Here is a 20,298-nt window from a genome sequence, read left to right as displayed (position 1 = left end):
CTATCCATTCATACTCCCCTCGTCCTTTCCCATCTTGGGTGAGTACCTTTTTGGTTTCACTTAATAACTCATGCACTTATCATTCCACATTGGAGAGTCTGCTCCAGGTGTTAGGTGTTAGGAAGGTGGTAGCTAGAGGTATATGAGTATCCATTAGTAGAGTGAAAAAAATACATGCTTAGACTCGTAAGGGAAAGCTTTGAATACATTTCCCATAAAAGTAAATTCTGTCCTATTACCTTGTAAATCTTGAAGACAGCACCCTGTCTTATTCATCTTAGTACTCCTGGCTCTTAGAACTTCACCTGCTGCATTGTAGGAGTCAGATAAATGTTTGTTGACTTAAACAATATCAACCTTATTTTGGATTGGTTTTATGGGAAAGTATGTTTAACTCACATAAGTTGAATACTTACAGAAGTTAAAATATGTTTAACTTATGGGAAAATATGACAACATACAAATAAACTTTATGGGAGCATAATTTATTTTTTAGTTGAGGGTTGCTTTCTCTAGCACACTATGTTTGTCTCTAAATGTATGTAGGAAGGCATTTACCTGACTTTTCATACAGACAGGCAAATGAGTCATTTCAAAAATAAGCACCATTTCTGGTCCCACACTTACTTAATTTATGAACCTATAATTTGCTTTTGGAAAAACCATCTCATAAAATGATGTTGACTTGAGGTTTAAGAAAACTGGCACAGAGCTAGGAAAAAAATGTAAACGTTGTGGCAACACAGCAAAGAAAAAAATTTAAGCAGAATTTATTGTTAGTAGCTGTTAAATGTAAGCAGTCACTGTAGCAGACAGTCTTCCTTTAGAAAACACAGGCAATGACAGAGGATAACAAATAGATGTTGTTGCCAGTGAAAGTATGAGTCTTCTCTCCAGAAGAAACATGAAAATTGGGGAAAAAATTAGCAAAAGGCCAGTTTGGAAGATTGGTTAAGAAGTATATAATGTAATCGCTGTTCAGGTATATATTCATCAAAGCTGTTGACATAGTTCTCTTATTAGCTAATATTTAAAATTTTGTTTCAAGGAAATGGTACATCTGTAAAGTACCAGAGGCAAGAGGGTCTGGAGTAGTTGCCATTAAACCTCTTTGCTAATTGGACACGCTAGCCACTGCTACATTAGTCTACAGTCTTACCTGACAGGCTAAACAAACCGAGATAACTGAACATCTGAAATTAATGTGTTTACTTTAAGGAACACAAAGTCTGATTCAATTAGCCTCCAAAGTCATGGAGCCTACAGAATTTAATGTGGGAGGTTTTCTTTTCTTTTTTGTTTTAATGTGTACTCCACTGTTTACATAACCCAGATTAATGAGGGGATGTATTTTTTTTTGTCTTAGAGGCTGAAAACTTAAAAAATTGGATGAAAATTATGAAGATAGTCTGACATGATATATTAAGAGCTCTGAATGATGCCTAGGGATGTAGAAGAGGAGAAAAACACTTGAGTAAGTAAACAGAGTTTATGAGACTTGTTTATGCCAGGAAAGCAAGATGAATATTTCTGACTAAAAGTTAATTAACTATTTTGCCTTAGCAAGCCAATTTGTCGTCTGAAACTTTGATTCATTAACTGCAAGCTGAGACGATTTCTTGTTCCTTAGTGTACTTGTAGACTGAGTTTGTGTTAAATGGTGCTATGAGATATTGTCTCTTCTTCCCGATTGAAACTAACCAAAAAGGCTATTATAAAGAAAGTAAGACTTTTTAAGTGGCAGTAAGTAGATGGGTATTCTTTCAGAGCAAAGCCTAAGAACTATATGGCTTAATTGCAAAGCTAATCAGCCCTTATTAAATAAAACAAGAGTAAATCCAGGATTTTTGAGTCTGCACATTTAATGGGGCATGAAAGTTGACGATTTAGCAATTCTGAAGTTTTAAGACTTGTGAACTTATGAGTGGTTCCCCTTCAGGGTTTTTCACTTGGAGGCTCTAACCCTTTTTTTTTTTTTTTTTTTTTTTATATGTTGTGCTGAGAAAAATAAATCTCCATTTGTCAAGATATTGGCTTTGTCTCTTATCATTGCATGTTTTGTGAAAGCCCATTTGTTGGATAAGGAACTTCTTTGAACTCATAAATGGGCAAGTGAAAAGCGAGAAGTTTAGGGAAAAAGAGTACCAACTATACTGCTAGTATATTTATCTTTAAGATTTTCATAACAGCTAAAGAAAATATGTGAACAGTCGGAATATATGCTTCTTTTAAAAAAGTCACCTCATACACAACTAAATCTATATCATAGGGCATATTTGTGAAAATTCATGTAACTTAGGTAAGTTGTGTCTGTAAACTTTGATACAAATGGAAAAGAGGAAACACTATTCTTCACAAGGAGTGATTGCTTTTTACTTACAGCACACAACATAAAACCTTCTGTCTTTCACTGGCTCTCTGATCCTAGCATGGAAGACAAAGAGCGCTGTCCCTCTATGAGAATTCTTCTTATTAGTGCAGATACTAGAGCCCCTTCAATATGGACTGGATCATGATTTCCATGAGAGTAGGATGTGTGTTCATAGCTGTACCTAGTACCTAGAACAATGCTTATTGAATGAATAAGGCAATGACTGAACAAATGATGAATGTACCAAGACATTTTGATAGCTACTGAGAAGGTTATAGTCTTGTTTGGTGAAATGAATAATGAATTAAACCCGAGTTTTCTGCAAAAGTTTGGACTAAGCAGAATGTTTATGGTGAATGAGTTACAATCTTTGCTCTTCTACTTATTATGTAACTTTGAGTAATCTATTTAGTAAAAGATGAAAGATTCATACGATCTGAAGAGAAACCAGAGCATGGGTAATCTATTTAATCTCTCTAATCTCAATTTTCTTATTCATAAGTTAGGGTTAATAATGATAATACCTTTCTCATAGGCTAACTGTGAGGAATGAAAAAGATAATGTTTGTAAAGTGCTTAGCAGAGTGCCTGCTACTTGGCTGTAAGAATTTATGAAGCTGCCGTCTGCTATGAGGCGATTAATCCTAAAATGAAATTTGTCTCAAAAGAGAGTCAGAAAATATAAGCATCTACAGTTGAGGCTTTAGAAAGGCAGAAAAATTTAACTAGTAGAAATTTATAAAATAACTTTTGCATTTTCAAAGATTTCAGTCTGTGATATATACTGATAATGAGTTACCTTCATGCCTGCTGTCTTCACTAAAGAAAAAAACACAAAAGTTGACCAAGTTGGATATGTCTTATAATATATATAGGTACATATATGACATTATAAAAAATAGCAAGAACATCAACAAAAATGAATAAAGCCATTATATGGATTAAATGTCCAGAAGTTATAAAATGATCAGAAGTGTAATCACAATGGTGAAATAGAGTTTTATTTGAGAGAATCCTGAGATGTTTTAGAATAGCATGTATGTGTGTGGCAGGGTGTGGGGGAGGCACTGAGACTTTGGAGAATGAGTGGCTAAAGACTTTTTTGGGCATACTGAAAAAAATGGAGCTTGGACCCTGATTAATATAGTACGATAGGAATGCTCTTTACCACTTATAAATCAACAGCAAATGAGGGATGCAACCTTATATCGAATTCACTTTGAATCCTTGTAACATAGCAGCAGGCTTGCTATCTTTGGTCTGTAAGTTGTACCTATACGTTCTTCTCTATGGGGGAAGAAAGAGGAGATTGTCCTTTATTTCTTCCCCTGGGTTGTCTCCATGGGTGGATTCCCTAGCCACTTCATCATCCACATTAAAGGGTCATGATACACTACTATTGCTGGGGGTAGTTGTGGGGGTTGTTTACTGCAATGTACTCGTCTCAACCAAAAGAAAACATGCATGCACGTACACACACACACACAGACACACAAACACACACTGCTGAAAAAGTTTCAATCAACAATTTTCTAAAAAATGGTGGTAAGAAACACATGACCTAAAATTTACCATCTTAACCATTTTAAGTGTGCAGCTCAGTGGTGTTAAGTATTTTCACATTGTTTTGCAACAGATCTCCAGAACTTTTTATCTTGTAAAACGGCAACTCTGTATCCATTGAACAACTCCCCATTTCCCCCTCCCCTCCAGTTCCTGGAAACTACGATTCTACTTTTTGTTTCTATGAATTGGATTCCTTTAAATACCTCATATAAATGGAATCATACAGTATTTGTCTTCTATGACTGGCCTATTTCATTTAGCCTAATGTCCTCAAGGTTCACCAGTGTTGTAGTATGTAATAGGATTTCCTTCTTTTTTAAGGCCAATAGTATTCCATTGTATATATATGTACCACATTTTCTTTATCTATTTATTTGTTGATGGACATTGGGTTGCATCAATTGGCTACTGTTTGAAATGCTGCAATGAATGTGGGTGTGCACATGTCTTTGAGATCATGTCTAAGAGGCTCTTTATTCAATATTCCTGGTGAATAAATTCAAACCAGAATGGAATGGGGAATATCGTGAAAAAGTCATCAATGTTTGTTTTAATCTAGTGAATTCCTTTCTATTCATTACCAAAGAGTGTGGGGCCTCACTGCCAAAATCTCTGTGTGATCCCTAAATGAATGTTTATTATGCAGAAATGCCTTTTCTTTGTTTCTCATACCACCTAAACCCATTTTCCTGTATCTCAGCTCTTATTATTTTGGTACTTCTAAAGTTCCTGCTTTATGTCCCCCCTTTTCCTGGGGTTTGATCTTTCCTTTTGTATCAGGCAAGTTCATGGCATTCTCTTATATTTTTGAGATTTTCAATATTCCCATGAGTGTTCTAATACTCTACATGTGTCACTCCTCTACATGTTTATGCTCTTTTGAGTCATAGGTGTGGAGATAAGAAAGAAGAAAGTAGTTGGCGTTGAGGAGTAATCTTTACTCTGGTTGCGGTAGGCTCTTTCGTCTTCAGTGTGTCTAAATAGATAAGTAATGAGTGAATGAATGACTAAATGACATATTGTCTTGCTGGGTTTCTGTTAATCTGACTTGTAAATTGGATGGCTAATATTAGAAAAGTATGGGAAAAAGTTGTTTATCAAAAGAGACATGTAATTCAAGAGTTGGTGCCCATATCCTTGTCTTGATTTCATACAAGACAAAAAGGTTGAAGCAGCAATGTAAGTTTGTCTATGTAGAGTCAGGATTAGGAGTTTCTTCTGTACCAGTGAGGAGGTGGCAGGGCCAGTGACTAAGGCAATGGAAGTCAGCTTGGCAGGGAAGCTCAGCGAGGCACTGTAAGTCACTATTAAGTGCCACAGTGCATGACAAAAGGCAACCAAGACAGAACAAAGAATAGGAGACCAGGACAAATAGATATGTACCAAGAGCGGTCAAAAATCAGGTAAGATGTTTGGATATCAGGAATGAGACACAAGCAGCAAAAACTGAGTCATGTGTAGAATTCATGGATTAATAACATTAATATTACTATTAAGAATTACAAGCCGGGCATGGTGGCTCATGCCTGTAATCCCAGCACTTTGGGAGGCCAAGGCAGGTGGATCACTTGAGGTCAGGAGTTCAAGACCAGCCTGGCCAACATGGTGAAAACCCGTTTCTACCAAAACTACAAAATTAGCCAGGTGTGGTGGTGGATGCCTGTAATTTCAGCTACTCAGGAGGCTGAGGCAGGAGAATTGCTTGAACCCGGGAGACAGAGGTAGCAGTGAGCCCAGATCGCACCACTGCACTCCAGCCTGGGCAACAAGAGCGAGACTCCATCTCAAAAAAAAAAAAAAAAAAAAAAAAAAAAAAAAGATTTCTTAATTTGTACTGGATACTGTTAAGTACTTTCCATACATTGGGTCGTTCAATCCTTACTATAACCCTATGAGGTAAGTTCTACCCTTACTTAATTTTACAAACAAGGAAACAAAGTCTCAGAGAGGTCAAATAACCTATGCAAGGACACATTCAGCAATTGAAAGAGTTGATTTTCAGATTCAATAATGGCTTCTGGTTGTAGGAATATATAAATTGGACTGGGGGAGTCAGGGGATAACTAAAATGTCACTTAGCTCCCTGTAATGAGCCTTGCAGTGCATTTCCTGGTGTGTAACAGGTATCATTTATCATTTGATCAAGATTCAGTCAATGACCTTGTTTGCATAAATGAGATTTCAACCTAATTTCCTGAAAATCTGGTAGTTGCTTCTGCATAATCAAACGAAAAGGAGTATAGGAGTGAAAATCTTAAGTTTCCAATTTTTGAGAGACTGTTTTCAAACATGTTCCCAAACATAGTCCCATACTTACCAAAACTATCTTAAATTGTTGTTTAAAAATGTTTTCACTTTAGAGAGGGATACTAGTTTTAACTGTTGTACTTTTAAAAATTAGAAACATCTGCCTTCTAAGCCAGGCTTTAAAAAAAGTTTTACTATCTTATATCTGGCATAAAAGTTTTTAAAAATGAGACATTAGGACAGTGATCCAAGACTTTAAAACTTGAGAAAGAATCTCACCCTGGGGGGGAGGAATTGCAAGACTGAGAATGTGGAAGGGAAAGGATTGGATGGAAATAATTTTGGATTTGGTACCAGAAGATGCAGGTTTATTTTTGTTTCCTGCTAAATCCAAACCTGAAACTGAGCAGGATAATGCCACATTTTCAGAGTTATTGTGTAATTTAAATGAAATAATGTTACACAAAATATACTTTATAAAATGTAAATTTAGTAAAGCAAATGGCAGGCATTTATTGTCGCAACCGAATTACTAATGTTGAGGCTATATAAATCTTCAATACAACTTTTATTTTTTGTACTAATAATGCTTCTATCAGTTTGAAGAGTCAAGAGAAGTAGCTGGTGAAAATAAGCATAGCTTGAAATATGAATTGTTAGTGGTGAAGATGGGCCAAGACATCACACCTTCTCTTGGAGACAAAGACTAAATTACAAATTCTTCCACCTGGACTTCCAGTTGTGGGAGCTTCAAGTTTCAGAAGTAACTTCCAAGACCCACGAGAGGGAGCTCATGCACTTCTTAGGCACTACTGGTTAGCTTTTTAATATCTTATTCAAAACAGGCAGTAGTTTGGGAGGTGAGGTGTGATTAAGAAAATGGATTAAGGGAAATGAACTCCTTCAAGAAAAATCATTGGGGAAATACAAAGTTAACTCCTTTAGTGTGTTTGAAAGTGTCTGAGAAAATTCTGGCTAGAATCCCTTTTAACCAGCTCCCTTAAAGGAAAAGTAACTGCTGCAATCATTTGCAGATTAATCTTTCTGGCTTAACACCCATTCCAAATATTCTCTTCTTAGAAAAGAGCATTGAGAGATGATTATCCACTAATGTCATCCAACTCCACTTAGCCCAGGCTGCTTTGTGAGATAGCTAGGAATATCACAGTTTAGACATTTGTGATCACAGTTGAATTCAGTTAATCATCCAGAGAGCAAGAGTAGAGTAGAGGTATATGCTTACACATTTAACAACATGCTTATTATCTGATGTAATTTTGTAGCCTGTCAGAGATGAAGAAACCAGTTGTGTGTGTGTGTTTGTGTGTGTGTGTGTGTGTGTGTGTGTGTGCCTGACTGAACATGTGTATGGTGGAGAATTGGGATGGGTAGAATGCAGCATGAAACAATGGCAGAGGGAGAGGTCCTCAGTTTTGATGTTATTCATTTTATGACGTGGCATACTTCTAAGGTCTACAAACATGATCCAAAAGGAGATGTCTAAAAAGAACTAACCCATCTGCATGTAAAGCAACACAGTCAATAGAAGAGACAAGCTTTGGCTACTATTATTTTATTATAAATATTATATTACAATTGAAAAGTAGGTACCATTATAAATCCAGTCAATGTATTGTAAGTATTAATTATTTCATGGAATGCTTATTTTCCAGAAAAGCTTTTTGTAAATGGAGTTGGTATCATATAAAATAGAATTTTCTCATTAAATTTTGTAATAAAATTGAAAATGCTTTTCAAAGGATACATTTTTGGCTCAATTCATATTGAAATTACTAAGGCAATACATCTTTTAAAAACAAATAATTAAAGGAAAATAATGGTTGTTTTTGACCAACCGTTAACAAGGACATATTTTGCTATTAGTAAATCAGTAATGAAACAAACCACAAAATGCCAAGTCATAGGGTTGGAGTTTGAATTAAATGAAATGCAATGAGTTCAAGTTTGTTACCAGGAGAAGGCAACTGGCTACCTCCCAAAGTGTCTACACAAAGGAGTATTCACTATTGCCTATGAAATCAGAACCTAGGCTTGTCAACCCTTTCAAAATGAATTAATCTTTCAGGGAATAATCAATATATTAATTAAACACAATGAGAAATATACCTTGAATTTTGAAATCAATATGACCAGTGAATTGTTTCATAATAGGAAAACCTCCCAGGTATGTTATGTTTAATCAAATTGTTTTATATATCTATACAAACAGAATAAAAGGACTGATTTGGTTAGCTGAAAGGGTTTTTGCTTTTTTCTCTCCAGCTAAGTGATTTGAAAGACTGTTTTCTACTGCAGGGATAGCTTTTCCCATGGGATAGAAATGTTTAATACCTGGGAGCCAACATCCTCTTCTTTGGATGCTGTTTGGATGGCCTTGGGGTGTGATAGAGAGTAGGCACGACTCTTGCTCTCAACTGATTCCCAATCTAGTGGGACAGCAGACAGTAAACAGTAAGTGAACTAAATGTGATGGTGAGAGTGCTATGGATCACATAAGAAAAGGACATTTCACCCAACTTGTGTAGTGGGGGAGGATCAAGGAATACCTTCAAAGGAAACCATGTGAACCAATTTCATTTTTATCTGGAAAATTGTGCAGGAACAATAGATATCTGTCTTCAAGAATGTTTCAAACATAGTTGGCCATAAATTCCATATTCCATATGATTGAGGGTGTGAGCAATTATTCAGCCACTTGGGCATGATCAGCTTATTTGCAATTCATGGGATATTTCTCTTAATATTATTCAGTAATTCACCTCAACAGCATTTGTTGAACGTGGCCTCCTGACAATTGGATGTGGTTCATATTTCAACTTGAACTTCTGGCTTTTGTTGATGTAGGATTCAGCTTACTGCACAGTCACTATTTTGTGGATTAGCTTACTATTGATAGGTATTACTAGTTTGGTTAATGGTTTGCCAAGGGAACCTGTTAATCAGGAGACAAAAGAATATATGACTAATAAAGTAAGCGAATTACAAAACACTTTCCTTCAAGTGCCATATCAAACATATGTAATCAAAATTGAATTGTCAATATATCTGTCTGCAAATATGTTCCCCCACAAGCTCCACCAGGGGCATAATCATCATCCATTCAATTGCTCAGGCCAAAATCCTAGGAGTTATTTATGATTCTTTTCTTCCTACATAATTTATATCTAATTTCTCAGCAAATCCTGTTTGCTATACCTCGAAAATATGTCCCAAATCCTGCCACTTCTTCTGATCTCTATTGCTAAAACTTTGGTCCAAGCCACCATCAATTTTCATCCAGACCTCTGCAACCAGTTGGTATCTTTTCTTCCAGTGTCCCTCTCACCCTACATCCCCTGTCCTGATGCACTTACATACAATAGGCAGAAAGATCCTACATAATTTCATTCCATTCTGTTCAGAATAAAATCCAATCTTTACCTTGGCCTATAAGACCTCATCTGGATGTGGGTCCTGCTGTCGTCTCTCAGACCTCACTTCACACCACTCACAACAGCCACCCTAATCTGTAGGGTGTATCAGAGGGCTCTGTAGATTTACATCAAGTCTAATTGGATTTATAATGTTTTTAAGTTTTTAATTTCCATGCTGATCTTGTTACTTTTACTGGGACTCTGTTTCTTCATGTGGATTTGAGTTACTGTCTAATGGCCTTTAATTTCAGCCTGAAAGATTCCAAATGTCCCTTTGACTAAATTCAATGTCTGGGTTTCAGGAACAATTTCAAATAACTATTTTCCTGAGTATGGACTGTTGTTTCTTATTTCTTTGCATTTCTCATAATTTGTTGAAAAATTGATATTATAAATAATATAATGTAAGAGTTCTGAAAATCAGATTTCACCTCTCCCAAGGTTTTTTTGTTATTGTTTGTTGTAGTGTAATTGCCTAGCAGTTTCCTCCTGCTCACAGCACATACAAAAATCAGTCCACTGAGGCTATGGCATTGCAGTAGAGAGTTTAATTGACATATTGTGGGCCCATATGGGAGAATTGGAGTTATGACTCAAATTAGTCTTCCTGAAGGATTGGAGTGTAAAGTTTTTATCGACAATTTGGTGGACAGGGAGCTAGGAAATGGGTGCTGCTTATTGGTTAAGGAATGAAATTATAGAGGTGTGGAAAACGGAATGGTTGCTGCTGATTCGTTGGGGGCTAAAACTATAGGGGTGTTGAAAATGTTCCTCCTGTGCTGGTTCCACCTTTGGTTGGAGCCACAGGATCAGTGGAGTCATAAGTCGTGAGTCTGGGTGGGGTCATTCTGAAAGATATGTCAAAAAACCAATCTTAGGTTCTTCAATAGTGATGCTATCTACAGGAGCAATTCAGAAAGTCACAAATCTTGTGCTTACTGGCCACATGATCTCTGAGCAGTAAGACATTATAGAAACTATAGCTATTTTATCAGAATTCAAGCCACTCTTATAATCCAAACATTGTAGGCTTTTGTTAGTTTTACAAAGGCAGTTTGGTTTTGGGAAGGGCTATTATCATCTTTGCTTTAATGTAAAACTATGAACTAAATTCCTCCCCAAGTTAGCTTGGTCTATGCTCAGGAATGACCAAGAACAGCTTGGGAGTCAGAAGCAAGATGGAATCAAGTATGTCAGATTTCCCTTACTGTCGTAATTCTGCAAAGACAATTTCAGTAGTAGTTCTTGTGTGTGTGTGTGACTTTTCTAAATTGATTCTATAAAGTCTGTATTCTTCATCATGTGTAAACCTGAAGTCTCTGCTTTGTTAGCTTAGTTGTGAGTTGGTAATTGGAAAGAAATTTTTTTGAGTTCCTGAAACCAATAAGTCTCCCAGTCTTTGCCAAGTGGCTCTCTGTGCACTTTAGGGCATGAATTTAACACTCAGTGAAACTCTTGGTATCTTGTTTAATCCACATTTGCTGCTTGCATACAGCCTCTTGAGCAGCCTCTGCATGTCTTTCCTGACTGTGCATACGCAAAACTGCACACAGCTCTGGACATGGATGTGGACTTCTAGATTGCCAGGGACATGTCAGAGCTTTCAAAACCCCTATGGAGATTTTAATCCCCAGCCTTTTCCTTTTCAAGCTTTTTGGTTAGTCTATTATTTCTCTCAATTGTTATCAACTACTTTAGGCAGCTGCAAAGTTAATCACTTGCCTGAAATTGTTTTCAGCAACACCTTCTCATCTGCGGAAAAAGAGCTTTTTGTACTGGGAGAAGTCCAAACCAGGTCCAGATAGGTCAAATAATAAAAGTTCTCTGTTAATGGGGTTTTGAAAGGTCCAGCTGTGTTCTATCTTTAAAGTATAAAAAATGCAGCTTGTAATTTTTCAATGCTACTGTGGAATTGAAGAGCAGGGGATGGGATTGGGTTAAGTTAAAACACCACAGATGTCACCGGTGAGTTGTTTTTCTTGAGTACATATTTCATAGATTGCCGCAAAACTTTAATGCCCAGAGTTCTGAAAAGGTGTATTTTGACATTTTTTGGTCAAACATTTTGTTTTTATGAGGAGATAATTTTTGGAGGTTCTTATTCTATTTTCACTTGGCTGTTGTGACCTGGCTGTTGTTGATTTCTTTATGACAATTTTAAAGCCTGCTAGTTTATCAAATTCTTTTATAGTTTGAGTTACTATTGTTAATGATTCTCTAAAGGCTTTTGTAACCATACCCTCTGCTAACAGAGTTAGTTTTACTTCCGCTTTACCATTTTTTATGCCTTTAATTGACTTCTTTTGCTTAGTTGCCTTGGTTAACACATACATTTCAATGTTGCATAGTAGTGGAGACGGTGGTCAACCGTTATCTTGTTTTTTGTGTTAATGGAAATGCTTCTAGGGTTTTGTCTTAGTAAGATGCTGGCTTTTGATATATTTTATCATGTGAATAAACATACTTTTATTGTTATTTTGTTGAATATTTTATCAGACACTGGTGTTGAATTTTGTCAAAGGATTTAAAGCATCTCTACAGATGATTAAATTACTTTCTCCCTTAGGTCTTTAAGATACTGTATTATATTAATGGTCTGTCATTATTAATGATATTCAATATTGAGTCAGTTTGCATTTATGGATTAAATTTTATTTTCTTAAAGTCGTATTGTATTTTGATTGCTAATATTTTAGTTAGAATTTTACATCAATATCCAGACATTATACTGATCTGCAATTTTGTTTTTTATAGTATTTTATCAATATTTTACTTGATTTTCTGTATTTTAAATGTTCTGGAACAATTTATGTAGCATTGAGACTATCTAATTTTTGAAAGTTTGTAGAAGTTTGCTTTTGAGTCATCTTTTTTGGTACTGCATGGTCAGGTAGTTCTTTGAAAACTTACTGTTTCTTCCTGGGAAAATATCCAAGTTATGCCTTCTTTTTTTGATGTGGTCAAGTTTAGTAAATGCTAGTTCTTCAAGAACTTATCTTTTCGCTTTATATATTCAAATTAATTATGTCAAGGTTACAAAGTAGCTTCTTATAAACATATTATGTTTAAATTATTGTTTCTTGTTATAATTTCTCATTTCAATATTTATGATTTCTCATTTTATTTTGGTTCATCCATTTCTTCTAAAAATGGTTATTTGAAGTCAATTTTCTATTCTCTGTCATATTAATTTCTGATTTTATCTATATATTTCTTATCTCATGTCTTCATTTGGTTTATTTTCTTGTTTTTATTCTACCTCTGTGAGCTTCAAATTTACCTCATTTACTTTTATCTTTCATTTTTATTGGTCAAAGTAATAAAGGCTGTAGATTTTTTTCTCATCCTTGCTTTAAATGTGTCTCACAGATCCTCATTTCCAGTGTTTTAACTATGATATTTTTGGAAAAATCTGTCGTTTTGGCATATAATTCTCTTTGCTCAGAGGAGATTTTTAAATAAAAATAATTTCTGGCTGATAAGATGGTTTCACTTATTTTCTGAAATAATTTATCATATGTTTGGGGATCTGTGAATTTTACATTAATATTTCTATTTTACAGAACTTACTAATATCTTCTTTGTGATTTAATGTGTAATCTTTTGTAAATGTTCCATAAGTGCTTGAAACAACAGTGCATTTTCTTTTATGAACATATAAAAATTTTTAAGTATTCATTTTTATATTATTTATATTATTCATATCCAACCCTTCCCCTTGATCTCTTTGTTAATGAGTGTGACATATTACATTTTCCTATTATTAATGTGTTTGTATTTATATCTTTTTTATGCTTTGTAACTTTTTGCTCTTTAAAGATTGGTATATTATTTAATGTTGTGTAGACATTGCATCAATATTTGCATAGGTATTCAGTGTTGTTACCTCATATTTTGAATTGTGATTTTTAGTGCTAGAAGTACTTTTTGCATTTAATCATTTTATTTTTGGTTTAATTTCTACTTTGTTATCAGTATTATTATCCCTGATTTCTTATTGTTTTTATTTATTTGCTATATTATTGCCCATCTTTTAGCTTTCCAACATTATTTTGCTTTAGATATATCTCTTGAATTTGTATGTCAGTCAACTTTTGGTTATTGAGGTTTATCTTCCAGTAGATTCCTAAAGAATGGCTTATGGGTACAGAATTTTTAAAACTCTTGCAATTTAAAATCTGTTTTCTATAGCTTGATACTTGAAGGGTATAAAATATTTTATTCATACTTTTATACCTTGAGTTTGTTGAAAATGCCTTTTTATTATTACTTTGCTTTGTATGTTGCTTTTGGGAAATATGATGGCAGTCTAATTCATGGTCCCTTGTGTAAGTATTTGATCATTCTTTTAAAATTGGGGCCCTAAGATTTTTTATTTATATTTAAATCTATAGTCTTACTAGAATATATCTTAGAATTTATCATTGTATGTCAGCATTCCCTTGTCATCAGTGAGTCCTTGCAATAAATACAATCTGATATTTAAATATATATTAATAAACTTCTTAAGAACAGTTTTAGGTTTCTAGAACAATTGAGTAAAAAGGATAGAGAGTTGCCATATATTTTTTCTTCTCCTCTTCTCCCCCCTTCTCACAGTTTTTTCCATTATTAATATATTGTTTTAAAGAAGATTTTTCTCAAAGAAGGGGTGGCTCAGTTTCAACCTGAGTTTTAATGAGGGCTTTTAACTTACTTTATATTTAATTACATCAAGTAAATAAACACGTGTATTAAATACCTTATGGAACAAGGAAAATTTTTACATTTCCAATAAATATTTGAATTCACTTCAATGCATTTGAGTGCTTATTAAATATATTGTGAATTCTTACTAAAGGAAAAAAGTTAGACAAAATAGGAATCACAGAAATCCTGGATTTAATTGCTGAATGATAATCTGTTTACAATAGGCCTCAGATCACATTCACACTATTTACAATTCACTTTGTTTATACAGAAGGTATTACCCAGCATCCTCCTATTTGTTGATCAGTATAAACAGTGGTACTGGTATGTGACCAAGAATGATTAAAATGAGCTTTTGGTTTTGATCCTTTCTGGGTATCTTATTGCTTTCTTCTTGAATAATGATATATGCATAATTTGTAATGAATGTGTGCTTTGCATAATGACAAGTGTAAATGAGGTACGTTTCAGAATTTTGAGTCAAAACAAGAAATCCGTTTTGGATTTTGTTTTGAAGTTCCCATTTGAATCCAAAGAATTCATATTTATGAACTAGTTCTAGGAATTAGTTTTTAAATTTTATTTGAACTATAATGGTACCATGAATGTTACACATTTTACCCTAGATTATAAATACTTTCTTTCCCTTCAAGTAAGTGGATGGGCATATATCAACACCCTAAATGCCTAACCTGCTGATTTATGAATTATAAATCATAAATTTAAGAATCAGATTATAGGCTAAACTGTGTGCACCCCCAAAATTCATATATATTTAAGGCCTAATACCCAGCACCTCAAAATATGACTGTATTTGGAGATATTAGCTCTAAAGGGGTGAGGCAGTTAGGAGGGTGGTCACTAATTCAATCTGATTTTCTTTTTTCTGCTTCTTGTTTCTGCTGTTGCTGCTGCTGCTTCTGCTTCTTCTTCTTCTTCTTCCTCTTCCTCTTCCTCTTCCTCTTCTTCTCCTTTCTTTCTTTCTTTCCTTCTTTCTTTCTTTCTTTCTTTCTTTCTTTCTTTCTTTCTTTCTTTCTTTCTTTCTTTCTCTTTCTTTCTTCCTTCCTTCCTTCCTTCCTTCCTTCCTTTCTTTCTTTCTCTTTCTTTCTTTCTTTCTTTCTTTCTTTCTTTCTTTCTTTCTTTCTTTCTTTCTTTCTTTCTTTCTTTCTTTCTTTCTTTCTTTCTTTCTTTCTTTCTTTCTTTCTTTCTTTCTTTCTCTTTCTTCTTCTTTCTTCTTTCTTCTTCTTCATTTTTAGAAAGGGTCCAGGCTGGAGTGCAGTGGCATGACCACAGCTCACTGCAGCATCAACCCTCCAGACTCAAGTGATTCTCCCACCTCAGCCTCTTGAGTAGCTGGGACCCAGGCACATGCCACCATACACAGCTAACTTATTTTTATATTTTGTAGAGATGGGGGTCTCTCTATATTACCCAGGCTAGTCTCAAAATTCTGGGCTAAAGTGATTTTCCTGCCTCGAACTCCCAAATTGTTGGGATTACAGGTATGAACCAATGCATCCAGATGGTTTTCTTATAAGAGGAAATTTAGACACACAGATTGACACCAGATATGCATACACACAGAGAAAAGGCCATATGAGGAGGCAGAAATAAGGTGGCCATCCACAAACCAAGAAGGGAACCTCAGGAGACACCAAACCTGCAGACAGTTTTGATCTGAAACTTCCAGCCTCCAGAAGTGTGTAAAAATTAATTCCTGTTTTTAAATCAACCTAGTCTATGATTTTCTGTTATGGCAATCTGAGATGACTAACATATCATTTACCTAAGTTTTGGCCAGTTGTTTTACAAGTAGCTTTGCTTTCTGTGTGACCAATTAAGGGAGCATCTGTCAGTTAGAATCATGGCCAGATTGAGATATGTGTACATTTTGGAAAGTCTAGTAACTTGGTGTCCCTTCAAATCCATATTTTAAAAGTATTTCTTCAACATTTATTTGCAGGAAGGCTGACCATTTGAGGGACAAAGGAAGAGAAGAAAGAGTGAACATGATGGTTTTCAATGAACTCTCTACTATGTAGAGATCTATCCCTGACTCTGAACTGTAATGGAGCACTCAAGAATGAAGTAGTATACAAAGGGTTTACAGTTTCTTGCTCCATCCCAAGAAGGCAGTTTGGCAATCTGCTACTATTACTTGAGCATATGCCTTGTGATGGCCTTTTTGATGTGTCAACTTGGCTAAGCTATAGTGAATTCAATCAAACACTCATCTAGATGTTGCTGTCACAGTATTTTGAAGATGTGAATAAAGTACATTATCTATTGACTTCAAGTAAGGGGAATTATGCCAGATAATGTAGATGGGCCTGATTCAATTCATTGAAAGTCTTTAAAACCAGAGCTAAGTTTTCCCCAAAAGAAAAAGAAATTCAGTTTTGGACAGCAGCTTCAGCCCATGGCTGTCATTTCCAGCGTGTCCTTCCTGATGGGCCTTCTCTATAGATTTTGGACTTGCCTCATTATCCCTCACCAATGTATAATCCAGTTTCTTGTAATAAGTCTCTTAATGTACATTTTCTACTGGTTCTGCTTTTCTCACTGAACCATTACTGATATAAATTTTGGTACTAGAAGTGATTCTAGAGGACAGTACCTTAAGGATGAGGTTTCTGAATTTGCCCCTGATTTTTTGGAATTGGTTCTCTAATCCAATTAGATTTATATTTATGACACTGTTTTCAGTGGTACAGAGGGCATTTGCTGTTTATGACAAAATGTGGCAAAAGACATGTGCAAAATATTGCCATTTGATACTCCAAATCAAGTGCCTAGAGAAGGTGAGTTTCTGGGTGATCATGTATTGGCTACCTTAGAAGATTTTATCCAAACTAAGAAGTATGATGGGATAACTGGTTGCTTCTAACTGCTCTAGAGAAAGTGGGGAAAGAGAAGGATGAGCTTAAGGCTTCAAAGTTTTAGCTCAAGTTCCACATAAATTATATAAAAACTTCTGTGTCTGTCCTAAGTGAAATTCTTATCTTCTGAAACTACAGGGCTGAGATTTCTGAAAACCAAACCTAGAATCTCATTCTGCAAGTAACTGTATTATAACACCAGTTGAATACTCAACCTTTCAGGTTGTCTTCTATTAAAGTTAAGGCATTTCCAGCTTCATCCATGTCCCTACAAAGGACATGAACTCATCATTTTTTATGGCTGCATAGTATTCCATGGTGTATATGTGCCACATTTTCTTAATCCAGTCTATCATTGTTGGACATTTGGGTTGGTTCCAAGTCTTTGCTATTGTGAATAGTGCCGCAATAAACATACGTGTGCATGTGTCTTTATAGCAGCATGATTTATAATCCATCATTCTCAGCAAACTATTGCAAGGACAAAAAACCAAACACCGCATGTTCTCACTCATAGGTGGGAATTGAACAATGAGAACACATGGACACAGGAAGGGGAACATCACACACTGGGGCCTGTTGTGGGGTGGGGGGAAGGGGGAGGGATAGCATTTGGAGATATACCTAATGTTAAATGACCAGTTACTGGGTGCAGCACACCAACATGGCACATGCATGCATATGTAACTAACCTGCACGTTGTGCACATGTACCCTAAAACTTAAAGTATAAGAATAAAAAAGTTAAGGCATTTATTGGGAAGAAATGAGATCCTGAAAATTAGGCTGGAGACATTCATACAGATCACAATGAGGCTGGGGATTTTTAACCTCTAAATCCTGTCAAGTCTTTTCAATCAGTGAAAGTAGCCCCCAACTGCTGCTTGGAAAGATTAGTTCTCTTTTTTCATGAAAAACCTATAGTGGCACTGCTGTTCTCCTCAGACCCTTCTCCTACCACCCCTATTAGCCTCAAGACCTAATTTTCTATCATTCCTCTAATAATTTACTGCAAACTTCATGGTTTAAATCATATACATTTATTATCTTACAGTTTTGCATGTTATAATCCCAACATGGTTCTCCCTGAAATAAAACTACGATGTCAGTAGGGCTGAATTCCTTTCTCGAGGCTGTAATAGAGGATGTTTCCTTACCTTTTCCAGCCTCTTTAGGCTACTCACATTTGTTGACTTAAGGTCCCCTTCCTCCACCTTCAAAGGCAGAAACAGTAGATTGACTTCTTCTTTCCTTGCCACCCCTCTGGGTTTTTGACTGTAGCTGAGAAGTGTTCTTCACTTAAAGGTTTGCATGATTACATTGGGTCCTTATCCTTAATAATATCTGTAAAGTTCCCTTTTCCCTGTAAGCTAGCATATTTATAGGTTCCAGGTTTTAGGATGTGAACATCATTAGGGAAGTGATTTCATTATTCTGCCTACCATATCCCTGTGGAGGTGGGGATCTGATTCCCATTTCCTACCCTGGGTAGCTGAGCAATTACTTCTCCTACAAAAAAAGGCCTATACATTTTTCTCCATTTGGTTACATTTGTGTAAAATTTGTATTTAAAATTTTATGCTTTTATAGAAAAGTATAATATAGATTGAAAAAAGTACACAAAATATAAATGAACATCTAAATGAATTATTTAAAAATGTTTCTAACAACACTTAAATTAACAATATTTTCATCATCCAGAAACTCCTTCACATCCCTTTCAATCACTATTGCCTTTCTTTCCCCAGAGGTATTCAATGTCACCAAAGATAAGTTTTTCCATGTTCTGAAATTTACATAAATGGAATTATACAGTATGTATAGTTTCTATCTTCTGTCTTCACTCAACATTATCTGTGTGAGATTTATCAATATTATTGCATGTAGTTGTGGTTCATTTGTTTTCACTGCTGTATAGTATTCACTGTATGACTATGCCAAAAAATGTTTAAGCTAATATCAGGGGTTATCAGACTTCTTCTGTAAATAGCAAGATAGGAAGCATTTTAGGCATTACAGGACATTTTTTTTCCTGCAATTACTCAACTTTAACGCTGTAGAATGACAGCAACCATAGACAATTGTAAGTGAAGAGGTGTGACTGTGTCAAGAAAATTTACAAAATAAGCAGTGGGTGGATTTGGCTTGTGGGTCACACTTAAATATTTGGGTTGCTTCTAGTGTGAGGCTATCATGAGCAGAACTATGAAGTTTCTTGTACATGTCTCTTGGTGCTCGTGTGTATGTGTTTCTATTACATATGCAGCAAGAAGTAAATTGCTTTTTCAGCTTTAGCAAATGCTATTCAGTTTTCCAAAATGACTTTTAGGAACAGTGTAGATGCTGGATGTTTTTATCAACAATTGAATTTTTCAGTTAATATTAGGTTCGTGAAAAGTAATTGTGGTTTTGGCCATTACTTTTAATAACATTTTAGGCATTTTGGTGGGTACATAATGGTATTTCCCTAAACCTTTTTCTGATAAGTCAACTGGGAAAATCAGGGGTGCATATTGACATTTGAACATGTAAATTACATTGATTATTCTTGGGTTTGTATTATTTTATGCAAAATATGATCTGAAATGAAATTCAGGAGATTTAGGCACTGGAATTAAAAAAAAATTACTAGAATTTGGCCTGGTATTGAGAACAGTGACATTTAAAATTAAATGAAAGAGTGAAAGCTATTAAATTGCTTTCACCTTTTTAGTCCTTCAGTGTGGTATAAACTAAAGCAAAATGTTCTAAATTTGAAACTAGTTCTAGGTGTATAGTATTTAATATAGAATAAGTTATAACAAATTGAATGAGCTTGAATAAGTCATTTAATAGCATTATTGTAAAGTAGAATTAATGTCTCACAAACCTATTCCACGTGACTTTTGTGAACAGAAAATGTAATTATATTAGTGATAATTTAAAAATATTTGGAAAGAATTAAACTTGATTAAAATGCGTTATCCGCTAAGGACACCAAATCTTAACTGTTAACAATCTCCAAGGTCCTACCCAGTTCACATCCATCTATAAAAGTAATTGAAGGAGTTCTTTCAGTCAAAACCCTCTCATGACAACAAAAGGGTCTATTGAGACTAAGGAAAGACAAACTG

The 20,298-nt window shown here is 35.0% G+C and overlaps 1 long non-coding RNA gene across 1 annotated transcript in view; it reads left to right on the top strand.

Moving 5' to 3' along the window:
- Window positions 1–17,615, top strand: part of LOC134759749 (uncharacterized) — an 87,968-nt gene extending 70,353 nt beyond the window's left edge. Inside the window, exons 2-3 of the long non-coding RNA XR_010136461.1 lie at window positions 1,367–1,474; window positions 16,271–17,615. This is a non-coding gene — a long non-coding RNA (uncharacterized LOC134759749). The remainder of the gene's footprint in view (window positions 1–1,366; window positions 1,475–16,270) is intronic.
- Window positions 17,616–20,298: the final 2,683 nt, after the last annotated feature.

Source organism: Pongo abelii, chromosome 13, assembly GCF_028885655.2.
Source record: "Pongo abelii isolate AG06213 chromosome 13, NHGRI_mPonAbe1-v2.0_pri, whole genome shotgun sequence".
NCBI classification, from domain to species: Eukaryota; Metazoa; Chordata; class Mammalia; order Primates; family Hominidae; genus Pongo; species Pongo abelii.
This window is presented reverse-complemented; position numbering and strand designations above follow the sequence as displayed.